This window comes from Uloborus diversus, chromosome 3 (assembly GCF_026930045.1).
Source record: "Uloborus diversus isolate 005 chromosome 3, Udiv.v.3.1, whole genome shotgun sequence".
In the NCBI taxonomy this organism is placed as follows: domain Eukaryota; kingdom Metazoa; phylum Arthropoda; class Arachnida; order Araneae; family Uloboridae; genus Uloborus; species Uloborus diversus.
Window position 1 is genome coordinate 181,405,673 of NC_072733.1, and position 13,045 is coordinate 181,418,717.

The window sequence follows — 13,045 nt, forward strand, 5'->3', positions numbered from 1 at the left end:
GGGAGGAAAACTCCCCCTCCCCCCATTCGCGCTAACAGAACGATCTACATGTTATGATTTGTGTCCACATTTAAAATATATTTGTGCATAATATTTATGTTATTAGTAGATTAATTGACTTTTTAAGAGATTCTACAAAAGTTTTTTTTTCCTTTTTTTTTTTTTTTTTTTTTGAGAGAGAGAGAGAGAGAAATTTACTTCTATCCCAAACTGGATAAATTTCAGTTATCTGAGTATTCTGATTAATTGAATCTTTACTTTGAGGGAAAGTACAATTTCACTTGCTTTATAAATACTGTTTAAAAAGTAAGGTAAGTCATAATCATCTAAGTCTAAGTGAGTCAGTCCTTGTCATTATTGAAATCTAAATGATTGTGTCATCAAAAGTTTTGGAAAAATTTGCTAAAATTTTATAAAAATCTATAAAAACCAAACAAAGATTGGTAAAATCGTAAAAATCCTTTAATCGTAAAAACTGATGAATTTTTGCAAAAATTACAAAAAAATCAAGCAAAAATCTGCAGGAAAGAGTGAATTACAAACAGGGCTGAATTTGCCTATAAGATAAAACAAGCTATTTCTTAGGGCCCATGCTTTGAAGTGAGTCCCTAATTCCCCCCCCCCCCCCCCAAAAAAAAAAATTGCATGATTCGTTCCTTAAAAAATGGAAGTTGGTTGAAAAAACTAATTTCATTTTCAAGTGTTTGAATATTTGGAAATGTATGGCTACAAACCTTAAATTTTAAAATTTCTAACAAATGGTAAAGGGAGAGGAATGTCAAAATTTGTCAAATTCAGCTCCTTGCCACATCCTGCATTAAAAATAAAAATCATGGTTCTCACGTTTGTAACATATTATTCGAAATAAATTTTTGTGACTCACATGTTTCATATCTTGCTAAGTTATTCAATCTCGATTGCAGTATTTTGGAAATTCTTTAGTATTGATTGCTTTTATCTTACTTCTATTGCATATTGTTAATCTGTTTAGCCCGAAAAAAAAATGATACACTACCTCTATTAATTTTCATTTTCTGCACTACTTAAATTAAAAAAAGGTTGTTGTAATGAGAAATCTATAGTTTATTTTTTCTTTCAAACTTAAAATGGCTGTTTCTTAGAAAGTTTGAACAATACTGTACAACTGTATAATTTAGTTATCAATTTCTATGTCTGTCCCATTAACCTTTATAAGGCTTCAAAATGCAGAATTTTATGTCCATTTTACAAAATTTCCTCCGGGGGAGAAACCCCTGGGACCCCTTAAATCGAGATATTCAATTTCCCACTTAAAAGGGAGTCCTGTGTCACTCTCTTAATACCAGCTCCCTCTCTTAAGGTAAATTCAAAAAGGACAGCATGAAAACACACATTAATGAAAACGACACACAAAAAAGTAAAGCATGGACTTATGCATCACAGGAAACACAAAAACATAGGAGTGGGGGGCAATAAAAATGTTGCTCAAAAAAAAAAAATCCTGCCCCCCCAGGAACTCAGTCCTAAATCCGCCTATGGATAGTTTAAGGTGTCCTTCTGTTTAGGCCCCTGGCGCTAGGGCAAAATAACCAGTATCCTCTTAGAACTTGCAAAATAAGCTTTCCATTGATAGGTCGTCCGTGGTGGTGCGATGGCAAGAAGTGGATCAAGGTGGCCCGCGATGTTTTCCAATTATTTATTCAGTCAGACAATGTGCTAAAACAGGGCGGGGACATGTTCAAAGATGAAATTAACTGATTGCAAATGAATGGATGATCCAAAATCTGTGTGCAGCTACTCTACGGGAAGGGTTCAACAAGATCTTTGAATTGGTATAAAATATGACTCTCTAGCTGCTATATTTCTGTAGCTATGGCAAATGGAATGCGGAGCATGTGGAAGCACGTCTGATTCGGAGGAAGCCCGAGGCTGAACTCCACCCAAATATATGCAAAATCAATCATTGTGATGAACCATGACATGATCAATGCAAAAAAGTATAAGAATACCCTGCATATTTCAGTTTTAGGGGAGTGACCCACTTCCCCCAACCAACCCTACTTCTGAATTTACTTCATAAATTTTGTTGCAGTATATATAACCTATAATTTATATATTTATAACTGTAATCATTGTTATGTATTTTCATTTAACAGCAATAGTTTACGTCCAATATGAATAATTTACGTCCGACACCAAGCTAAAACTATTTTTTAAATAATTTTATTCTTTACAATATCATTTGAAAACTGAAATAATCACAGTTTTCAAATGTTCATTTATCATATAAATAAAAAAATTGTGAAATAATCAGTTCATTTATCATATGATTGAAGCAAAAACGTCAATCATAAGTATACTTAAGAATTAAGCTGTTTTAAAAAATAAAATTAAAGCCAATTCGCATACTTTTAATAATTTTTAAGTGATTCATCAATTTTTCTTATTTGTGTGTTTACGTCCGACATCAAGGGGCAGATTCAACTGAAACATTTTTCGAACGTTTTCCCCTTTCCCATCGAATGCTTCGATCAAAAGCATCGACTCCAGCTTCAACTGAAATGATTCGAACGTTTTTAACCACGTGACACATCCGAGTGGTTGGATTCGAACGATCGTGAAGATTCGACTGTTTTATTTGTTTATCTTGCAGCAATGGCAGACGAAGTGTAGCAGCCAGAAATCGCTATCGCCAATGACAAATATTTTGCTATATTCATCCACAGTTGATTGTAGGTGAGTGTTACATTTTTTATTACAAATAAATACTTTTATGACTTAATACTTTTTCTGTAACGATGGTTGCTGCTTAAAATTAAGTTTTTATCTAGTTTGCACATTCACCCTTTTTTTAAACTTTAAAACATCGTGACAAGCTTTCAAAATTAAATCAAAATTTGTTTGCTAAGAAGCTATTTTATAAAAGTTCCTCTAATTACGAAATAATTGTAACATATGACAGCATTGAGTCTTGATTATTTTATGAAATTATTTAATGAATTATTACTTTATTTAATGAATATATCTACTTCCGAAAATTCTTTTACTGCTTACATCTAAAGTTAATGAAAAGATATTGCTTATTACTTAAAATACTATTGTTTTTTTTAATTTATTTTAAATTCTACAAATAACAACTATGTCTATAAAAACATGCTTCTTGTAATTGATTAGATTTCAATAAACAAATTGAAGCATCTAGGTTTAGTAAACTACTTGGGTTTTCAAGAAAACAATTTTATATATTGTTCCCACCTCCCTCTTCCAAGCGTTTAAATGCTTGTTTATCTGTATAAATGAGTATAATATTTTTTTTTAAGGAAATGAATAAAAAACTAGTATTCTTCATTAAAAAAACATTATTTTGAGAACTTTGAATCATATTATTCTAAGCAATTTCTTTGACCATTTCAGATGTTGTCTACGTTGCTCCTTTTCAATGCTAGAATCTTCCGACGGGGGGCAGGAGAATGGAATTCTTCCAAAAGTATCAGTTCCCAAGAAATATAAAAATGACAGACGCCAAGTGACCAAAAAAAGGTGCAAGTACCTATTGGGTTCCCTACTTGAACAGAAGAGGGAAGTTTGCTGTGAATATCAAATTGTGAGTATAAAACATGTGTTACATATGCATACATAAATATGCATGTATAATTAATGTAGTATATATATGTACAATGCATGTGCACAGACCGACAAAAATTGTGAACTCTTGGTAGCCAGAAAAAAATTGTAGGCTACCGACAAATTATTTATCCAAGTTAATAGGAAAAATCTTCTGAAAGAGTCTTGCTCTAAACCAACTTGTCACCTAGGCTTTGTTTTTTTTTAAGTAACCTGTGTAACCTGTTGGATCCAGTTTATTTGTAGAACTGTTACTTTGAGATTTCCAATGCGGAGGAGATCAATTTCAAAGCTGCTTCTTATTTTTATTTGGCTTTTCTTTGATTAACCTTGTTGTACCAGAAACTGATTAATCCTTGCTCCAGCACACCCAGAAGCATCGTTTCACTTCGAGGACTTTGTGATCACAGCATAGTTAACATGTCCCAGTCACCATCAGTGAACACGAAGACTCTTTGACCGGCTGTCATAGAACTCGGAACCCTCCAGTTACAAGTCAGAGGTATTTTCGATCAGGCCAGCACTGAGCATATACTTTAAACGAGGGTGTCATGGCGCAGACTGCGATATTAAAATTTTTAGGAGGGGGGTGTTAGCAAAATTTAGGGGGGTGAACACCCTGCTTTACACCTTACATTCCAGAGTGCCCTGTACATTCTACTATACATGATTTAACCTGAAATACACCATCATATTTCATGTATTTCTGCCGTAGCTATGGCTGTAGGGCAGTAACTTACTGAAAATGGTTTAACCTGTTGGATAGGACCCTGAAGCAGGGCCGTCCCAAGAGAGGACCTCGCCCGGGGCGAATATTTTCTGACGCCCCTTTGCCACAAACAGAGTGGTAGGTATTTTTTGGAAAAGTACCAAACATTTTTTTAAATCAATTATTACATAATTAAACATGTAATCTGAAAAGTAATGTGTTAGATTTTAAAAACTATTTTTTAATGAAGAATTTGAAATGTATGAGTTAGTAAAAGCTTAGTTTATGGCTCCCTATCATAACTAGGCGCCCGGGGAAATTGCCTCGTTCGCCCCCCTCTTCCGACGGCCATGCCCTGAATATACGAGGCATGTTTTTAAAGTAAGTACCGTTTTGATATAAAAAAAGAACGAGTACAGATAGAGCAAAGAAATTTATTGCACAAAAATCTACCATCCTTACGCTATTTTTTGACATTGCTCCCGTGATTTTCCAAGCATTTGTCATAGCGTGGTACAGGTTTTTGTATACCTATTCATAGAAAATTGCCGCCTGTGTAGTCAGCCATGGGATAACATGTTCTCTGAGCTCATTATTGCTGTTGTGCCACAGACCATCTAGGAAAGACTTTAGATGCCGAAACAAATGAAAGATGCTGCGAGCGAGGTGAGGGCAGACCAGAGGATGTTCAAAAACGCCCCAGCCAAAGCCCTGTAAGAGTCCTCATGGTTGACTAAACGGGCGGTAACTTTTTACGAATAGGTATACAAAAACCTGCACCACGCTATGACAAATGCTTGGAAAATCACGGGAGCAATGTCGAAAAATAGCGTAAGGGTGGTAGATTTTTGTGCACTAAATTACTTAGCTCTATCTGTACTCGTTCTTTTTTTATATAAAAACGGAACTTACTTTAAAAACACGCCTCGTAGCTCTGTTTTTTCATGCAGACCAGGCAGAAGCTGAGCTACCCCTGATTTAGCACCCCCCCCCCCCCCAGAGGTATTAATTGAAGTATGTGACTACAAACATATTTACTGTGCCCCCAAGTTGCAAGTCTGACGTCATGGATCAGGCAACCAGGGCCAGTGAGCATATCGTCGCCTCAGAGCAACAGTATGGTACCTTAGTATTATTTCTGGAATTAGATAGCTCACTGTTGCTCTGAGCAACGATATACTGAATACTAGGTACAGCACTAGATATTCGAACATATTAAGCTTAAAAGGAACTGTAGACAAATGAATATGAATTGTTTATAAGATCAGTTTCAAACAGTCTGGTAGGGTGACCTTATATCGAGATACAACTTGATTATATCTATTACGATTCATTTTACGACACTAATTTTGAAATTATTGATTAATATATTCAAACTAATTCATATAACTTTCTGAAATATATATTTTTCACGGATAAGTTTGTTTTCTTTCTTGAGAGTCAAGTAATAAGGTTCGGTAGAAAAATTAAGTTAGCAGATAAAAGGTTATACTTACTATAGTTGGGGCAAACCTAACCTGGCAGCATTGTTAAGGCTACGCAGATCCTAATCTCAGTATTGCATCCTTGCCAGGTTAGGTTGCCCAACTATAGCTACCTGAAATACACCGCCAGCTCAGTCATTCCAGCCGAGGACTGTGGTTTCATGCTTATTAGCACTCAACAGCCCTGCATAGGAAGTGACTGAACTGGAGGTGGAGAACCTTTTAAGGTAGCCAAGAGTGCCAAACAAATTGAGTGCTAATAAGCACGAAACTGCAGTCCTTGGCTAGAATGACTGAGCTGGCCGTGTATTTCATGCATTTCAGCCTTAGTCCTGGCTAATGAGCGGTAATTTACTGAAATTATACCTACCTAATTGGCGAATCAGAAGAGATTGAAAATTGTTTTTGAGTTATTGGCTGGCACGTTCTATTCTAACACATTTACTATAGACTGCCGCTTGTAAAATTGAAATTATTATTTAAAAAAATTATAGCAAAAAAAAGAAAAAAACATGCACCAGTTTGACAAATTAACTATGTATTTAAAGTCAAATGCCTAACATCTCTTCAAACCTTGACACAGTGCTGGGAACTACTTATTTTGCTTGCTGTCAGCTTATTTTCCTGCTGCCAAGAAAAAAATCTAGTCGAGTATCCTACTGTAGGTAATTTTGTTGTTTTGATGTGTATGTTTATGACGGGACTCCTGATAATTTACTCAATAAAAAGTTCATTTGTTACCAAGAGTGTGTACAGGAGAGGGAAGGGACACCCGCCCCTGATAGGGGCCCAATATTTTCAAAACTAGACTTGGAATATAGAAGTAAACAATATGAGGGGGGGGGGGGGGCGAAAAACTCATTTTGTGATGGGCCCCAAAATTTCTGTGGACGGCCTTGTGTGTTACATATTTTTGATAATGAATTGATACTCTTATCCTTCTTTTGCAATTTAGGTATGTGACATTAACTGCAAATAACTGGAGTTGTTGAAAGATGGTCAGGTTGTACCTACGATTCTTACAATTGATCTCCAAGTATGAGTGCCAAAGCTTCTGATAATGACAGCAAAGGAAACTAATAATTCCGCATTTGTGCAAGCAAATAATGTTAGAAATTGTGTAGCACAAATCTGCAATAAATGAGTTTGTACTTGTAATAAATGTTTTGTTTTATTGAAAACAATGTTAATTATGCACAATTGATAAGTTTCTATAATTTTGATAAATTTAAAATTATGGCAGTTATTGTTTAATGAAACATTGCATGGCTAATTACAGGAACTTTTTTTTTTTTTTGGAGGAAGGGGGAGAAGTGTAATTTTTGTGAAGAATGATTTAAAAAAAAAAAAAGAAAGAAAAATTAATTTGAATTTTGACATCTTGAATTCAAATTATGTTTTTCGCAATCACGAGTGTATGTATGCAGGCTTGTGCGAGGGGGTATGTGTTGGTGTGTAGGGGGGTATGTGTGTGTGGGCATGTGTGTTTGTGTCTGTGTGTTGGCATAAGTGTGTGGGTAGTGTGTATCAATGTGTGTGTGGGGGGGGGGGTATGTGTATGTGTGTGTAGGCATATGTGTTTGTGTCTGTGTGCAGGCATGAATGTGTGGGTAGTTGTGTGTATGTTTTTGTGTGTGTAGGTGCCTGTATGTATGCGTGTGTGTAGGACATGGATGCAACCTGGAGACGGCTTTTGCTATAGGAGCAGCATCGTGAGGAGCCGGTCGACGGTGGCGGTGGGGAAATAAAATGATAGAGAGCACACCAAAAACAGTCAAATGAAAACAAAAAGCAATCGTGATTGCTCAAAAAAAGTTGTAATGCTATTTACAAAAAAGCAAGAAGTTTTTCAAGGGTAAAATATTTTTTTATATTGTTTTGCCGTAATTGGTTATTGATTGCCTCTTTCTCTCAATTACATTGCTACTCGTAAATTGCATTTTTTGTTATTTTCTAAACCAAACGTTCTCTCTTTTTTTTAAAAGTAATGTTTCTTATAAAAAAAATAAATCAGTGAAAAGAAATTTAACAACATTAAATAGTTACAGAATACTGAAAACTTAACCGTAATTTGTTTCGTAAAAATATTAAATCCAATGATAAAATGAAGTTCTAATTATTTAAAAGGTTACTTTTATATAGAAAACATACATATCATAAGTGTAAAAATAAATCAATAATTTGCAATTAATAACTTTTCATTAAATTTCAATATTTCAACTATGCTGTTGCTTTTAATAGATGTAATACACCACTGAACAATCAAAATGTGATAGAAAAGATTTTTTGTTTCGAAGTTTTATGAACAGAGTATCTGTTACATTCAGAGTTTTCAAGTCCATGATTTTCCATCGATATTTTTCACAATAATTGTGCTTTGTGAAAATAAAATTGCATCTGAGCTGTGGTTACCCTCCAAATATACTTCTAAAGTTTCAACTTAAAGCAAAATGTAATGAGCTAAGCTATTATTATAACTAAAAAACAATAAAAACAACAATTGTTTGTGATACAAGTTACATGGAAAAAGTAAAATCAATATATTTTTTGCGATTTACTATGAACCATAAAAATTTTAAATTACAATACATATTAACTTCATGAGATTTTAAACATATTTTTTATTCTAAGAAGAAAAAGAACCAAACAGTTAAATGGTTATGGTTATAAAGTTTCGGTAGTTTTCCAGAAAAAAAAAATGTGTGTGTGCGTCTGTTTTCAGATTTATATTTAACAGTAAAAGATAACTTGCAGTTATCTGGAAAAATAAACACATGAAATGAGAATGACATGACAAACGTAAACAAGGACAACAGCTGCAGTTACAGGTAACTTCATTCCCTCATTCAATTTTGTGATTGGGTGCCTCAAACTTCCGGCCATATAACGAAACGTCAAGCGAGGAAAACATTTACGTCCGATACCATGGAATTGCCCATTTCATATCTAAGGCAGGAGAATCATTAAATGAAATGCAAAGGTTGCCTTGTTTAGCAATTGTCTTGTTTATTATAGCAGTTTTTATGGAACATACCATGTTTTTAGAAATTGTACCAGCAAAGTAATACTAAGCAATAAAGTGAAAAATCCAGATAAAGAGAAAAAGTTTAACACTTAAACATAATTACAGGCCACATCAAAATCTATTTTCTGCTGTTTCTACATATCATAAAAATTTTGTAAGAGTAGTCATAGACAAACAATTCCTGACTTTTATCGTAAAATGAGCATTAGATGTCAATACACAACTTTTCCCACCACAGGCGATTAAAAATATTATACATAAGATTTTTTTTATAAAAATTTAAAAATGTCAATTTTTACATATGTGGCCAAACTTTAAGGGGCTTGTGGGGGATCTAAATATATTTTGATTTCCAAAAAAATTTTTATGCGAGCATTTGATGCCAATACACAACTTTTCCCACCACAGGCGTTTTCGATTTTAAAAAAAAGTCAAAATCGACCCACCCTACTGCACACAAATATGTAATGTTACATAACAGCAGCAAAATGAGGGGAGGGGGGAGGAGGTGAGAAATGAATAAAATTCCTAAATGAAAAAAAAAAAAAGCATTAAGCAAGCACTGCAGTTGGATCACATCGCCATGAGGTCATTGCATGACATAATGACCATCATAAATTGAAGATTGCTAAAACTTTGGCTATGCTTGGAAGTCATGCTATGCTCCGCATTAAAAAAAAATTGTAAAAAAAAAAAAAAAAATATTGTGTATTTTTGAAAACTTTTTTTCTGAAGAAGGTGAAATGTTTTTACTATTACATATTCATATTTTCGAAAAGAGGCCTTTATACATTTTGCGGAATGAGTTTAGAAACAATTAAAATGCAAAATTAAGTTTTTCTTCAAAAAGTCTTAAAAAATAAAAATCACTCTATCTGCAAAAGCTTTTTTCCCTCATACTCAAAATTAAATTTCCTACATTTTAGTGCAAAAAATATTTTTCTGGAACAATTGGTTCGGAGTCTGTGGGGTAAAAAGTACTAAAAATTGCTAAAAATCACATAAAACATTGAATAACTTTTTTCTAGATAAACAATGAATGTAAATTATAGTTCCTCAAAAAATCAATAAATGGACTATTCAACACAAAAAGAATTTTTCAACTCGAACTAGTAGTTCCTGAGATTAGTGCGTTCAAACAAACAAACTCTTCAGCTTTATATTATTAGTATAGATAAAACTAGCAAGTTAAAATCATTAAGTAGACTGCATTGGCAACTAGTTTTGTCATTCACATGGCAGGGGTGCCCACCTGGTTTATGGCGCAGACTGCTCCACTGATAATTTTAGGGGAAAGGGTGTTTTATGGGATATTTTTCACTTTTTTGAAGGGGCTCATGCTTTTGGGGGGGGGGGGTTGATATATTTAGGGGGGTGCACCCTTGCTCGAAGGGCAGTGGGCATCCCTGCACAGGTGATGAATCCTTGATTTTATTCTCATTCAAAAGTCCACAAATTGGACATCTTTAGAACATTTTCTTTCTTTGGGTTTGAAACCACACAGGCTCCAAAATCATTAGGAGAAAAGTTATAAGCATTTTAAAGTATGGGAAAATCAACTTTTAATTGGAAATTTATTGTCTGCCCCCCTTAGCTCAGTTTTAATTAGCCTGAATAAAATCACTGACAAGAAAAATTTGTTGCATTTTTTTTTTCAAGTGCAAACAAAAAAAAAATCTTGCTTTTGCTTTGAAATTTATCAGGAGATTAAAATTTATTCCTCTTTTGGTTATTTTCCCATGATTTACTTTTTTCTGTACTGCCAGCAAATGATAATCAAAGAATTTGGTAACATTAAGATTTGCCGTTAACATTGTTCAAGAATGGTTGATGCTGACATAGATTTTGAAAGACTGACATAGTTATTCTAATGGAGAATTTTAGAAAACTTATTCAAAAGCGAATTTTTTGAAGCTATTGTTCTAATTTTGATGGGGATTAAAAGAGAGAATGCTGATGTTAAAGTTAAAAACTGTAATATACTCTTTCCTATGGAAAATTGTGATATGATAGACTCTTGGCAAATTTTCAAACTGTCGGCAAAATTTTTGGCGCCAAAGCCTAGAGGCTATTATTTTCGTTCTGCCAATGAAAAAAAAGGAAAAGTATATATATATATATATATATATATATATATATATATATATATATATATATATATATATATATATTTTTTACTAACCAACTGAAAAACAAATGAATTAGTGTTTTTGAAACAGAGTACAAAAAGTAAACAGTAACTAATTTGAAAAATAACTTCAATGCTCAAAAACACTAGTTATCAACTAAGAAAACCCTCAAATTACATTAAAATACTATCAAACTAGAACAATACTCAAAAAAACCCATTAAAACAGAGTAATTAATTTGAATAATTTAACTCTCAAAAACACTAATTACAAACAAATCTAAATAAGCAAACCCTCAAAAATACATCAAAACTACTAAATCTGGATAGATAAATTCTAAAAATTGGCTTGGCATTAAAACAAATTAACGCATCAAAGTAATAAATTCGAATAATTTAATCCTCAAAAACACTAATTATAAATAAATCTAACTAAATAAACTCTCAAAAATACATTAAAATACTACTAAAACTAGATAAATAAATTCTACAAAACATGATAAAACGGCAGTAAAGCAATTAACGCATCAGAACAGAGTAATTATTTGAATCATTTAGTTATCAAAAACACTTATTATAAACAAATAAACCCTCAAAAATACATTTAAAAAGCTACTAAAACCAGAAGAAAAAATATTAAAAAACACGACAAAAAAGGCAGTAAAACAAATAATCAACTTATCAAAATGGGATAATTAATAAAAAAATAAACACTCAAAATCACCATTTTCAACGACATTAGGTTAGTAAAAAAGTTATTCCCTCTTTTTCATCGGCAGAACGAAAGTAATAACGTCTAGGCTTTGAAGCCAAAAAATTTAGCAACAGTTGAAAAAAAGACAAAAAAAAAAAAAAAAAAAAAACACTTAAAATTACCATAGTTCTTAAAAATATAAAACGGCATTGGCCTGCCAAATTACTGTCCCCCCATAGGGATAGTTAGAAACATGTCTTTATCATAACAAAGAATTTTACTGGCAAGATTCATTGATATAGTAGCTTATTACGGATCAGGAAAACAGCGGTAATTAAACTCTTCCTGAAACATTTTGCAGCTATGGCTTTAAATAAACCAATGCAAGACTTTCTTGAGAACATGATCACTTCAATGACACCCGAACTGGTAAGACATTGTCACACTTAGGTAAAACATAACTTAACCGCTGCAATAATTATGATAAATGTATCTTGCCATACAAAGTCTAAGCAAATTCCTATGTCAGTTAATTAATGAAACTCAAATGCTTCTTTAACTAAATTTTAGAAAAGTTTAGGAAAAACCACGCGACGTAGATGTCGCTTGGATGTTTCTTGCATTAGCTACGTATGAAGTTGATAAATGAGAGTGGAATTTTTCACACGTAATTTATATTCAGAAAATAACTCATACCTCTTATGCGAGCAGATGAATCAATTTTTCAGAATTCTTCCGACGTATATAGTAGATGAGACAGCACGCACTTGTCAGTAACTAAGTGAAACGAAAGCACATGCAATTGTCAACAATAACAACTACTTCTATTTCCAAACAAAACATTTTATCCGGTATTGCCAAAATTATTAAACAAAATTTACAATATATTCCTAGGGTGCATTCGGAAACGCGGATCGGTCGCCTCGGTGCAACCGTAAGCGTTCGGAAACGCTTGCGGTGGAACCGGTGACGTCACTTAACCGCGTTCGGAAACGCTGCGGTTGTTTTCTGGCGGTCGACATGGTAGCAACCTGTGGCACCGCTGTCTGGAAGCGGTTAGCGAGATCACAAACGTCACAAAGTCTGTGTTGGCCAATCCGGTCGTGTTTCATGTTTTGATCGTAACGCACGTGACTTGCCTATTATGAAAGTTACGCTTTGATTGGAGTGTCGTTTGCTGCTGAACTAGAACTACCGCGGTTTAACCACGAGCGTTCGGAAACACAGCTGTTCTACCGGAATTCCTAGAGAAATTCCAAATACGTCATAACCACACCGGACTAACCACGCGGTGTAACCGGTGGATCGTTTCCGAACGCAGCCCTATTGTCGATGTGCTAGTGAAATTTTTTGCTTTTAATGATATTAAAACGTCATTTAAAAAGGGGAAATCTTCAAACCA

At 33.7% G+C, this 13,045-nt stretch overlaps 1 protein-coding gene across 2 annotated transcripts in view; it reads right to left on the reverse strand.

The window, feature by feature from the left end:
- The window catches only part of LOC129219240 (uncharacterized), a 42,809-nt gene extending 30,356 nt beyond the window's left edge, over window positions 1-12,453 (reverse strand). The window contains exon 1 of one of the 2 annotated variants that reach the window (XM_054853566.1): window positions 12,340-12,453. The gene's annotated coding sequence lies outside the window, so the exon portion shown is untranslated. The remainder of the gene's footprint in view (window positions 1-12,339) is intronic. The other variant, XM_054853567.1, reaches the window with a different exon arrangement.
- Window positions 12,454-13,045: the final 592 nt, after the last annotated feature.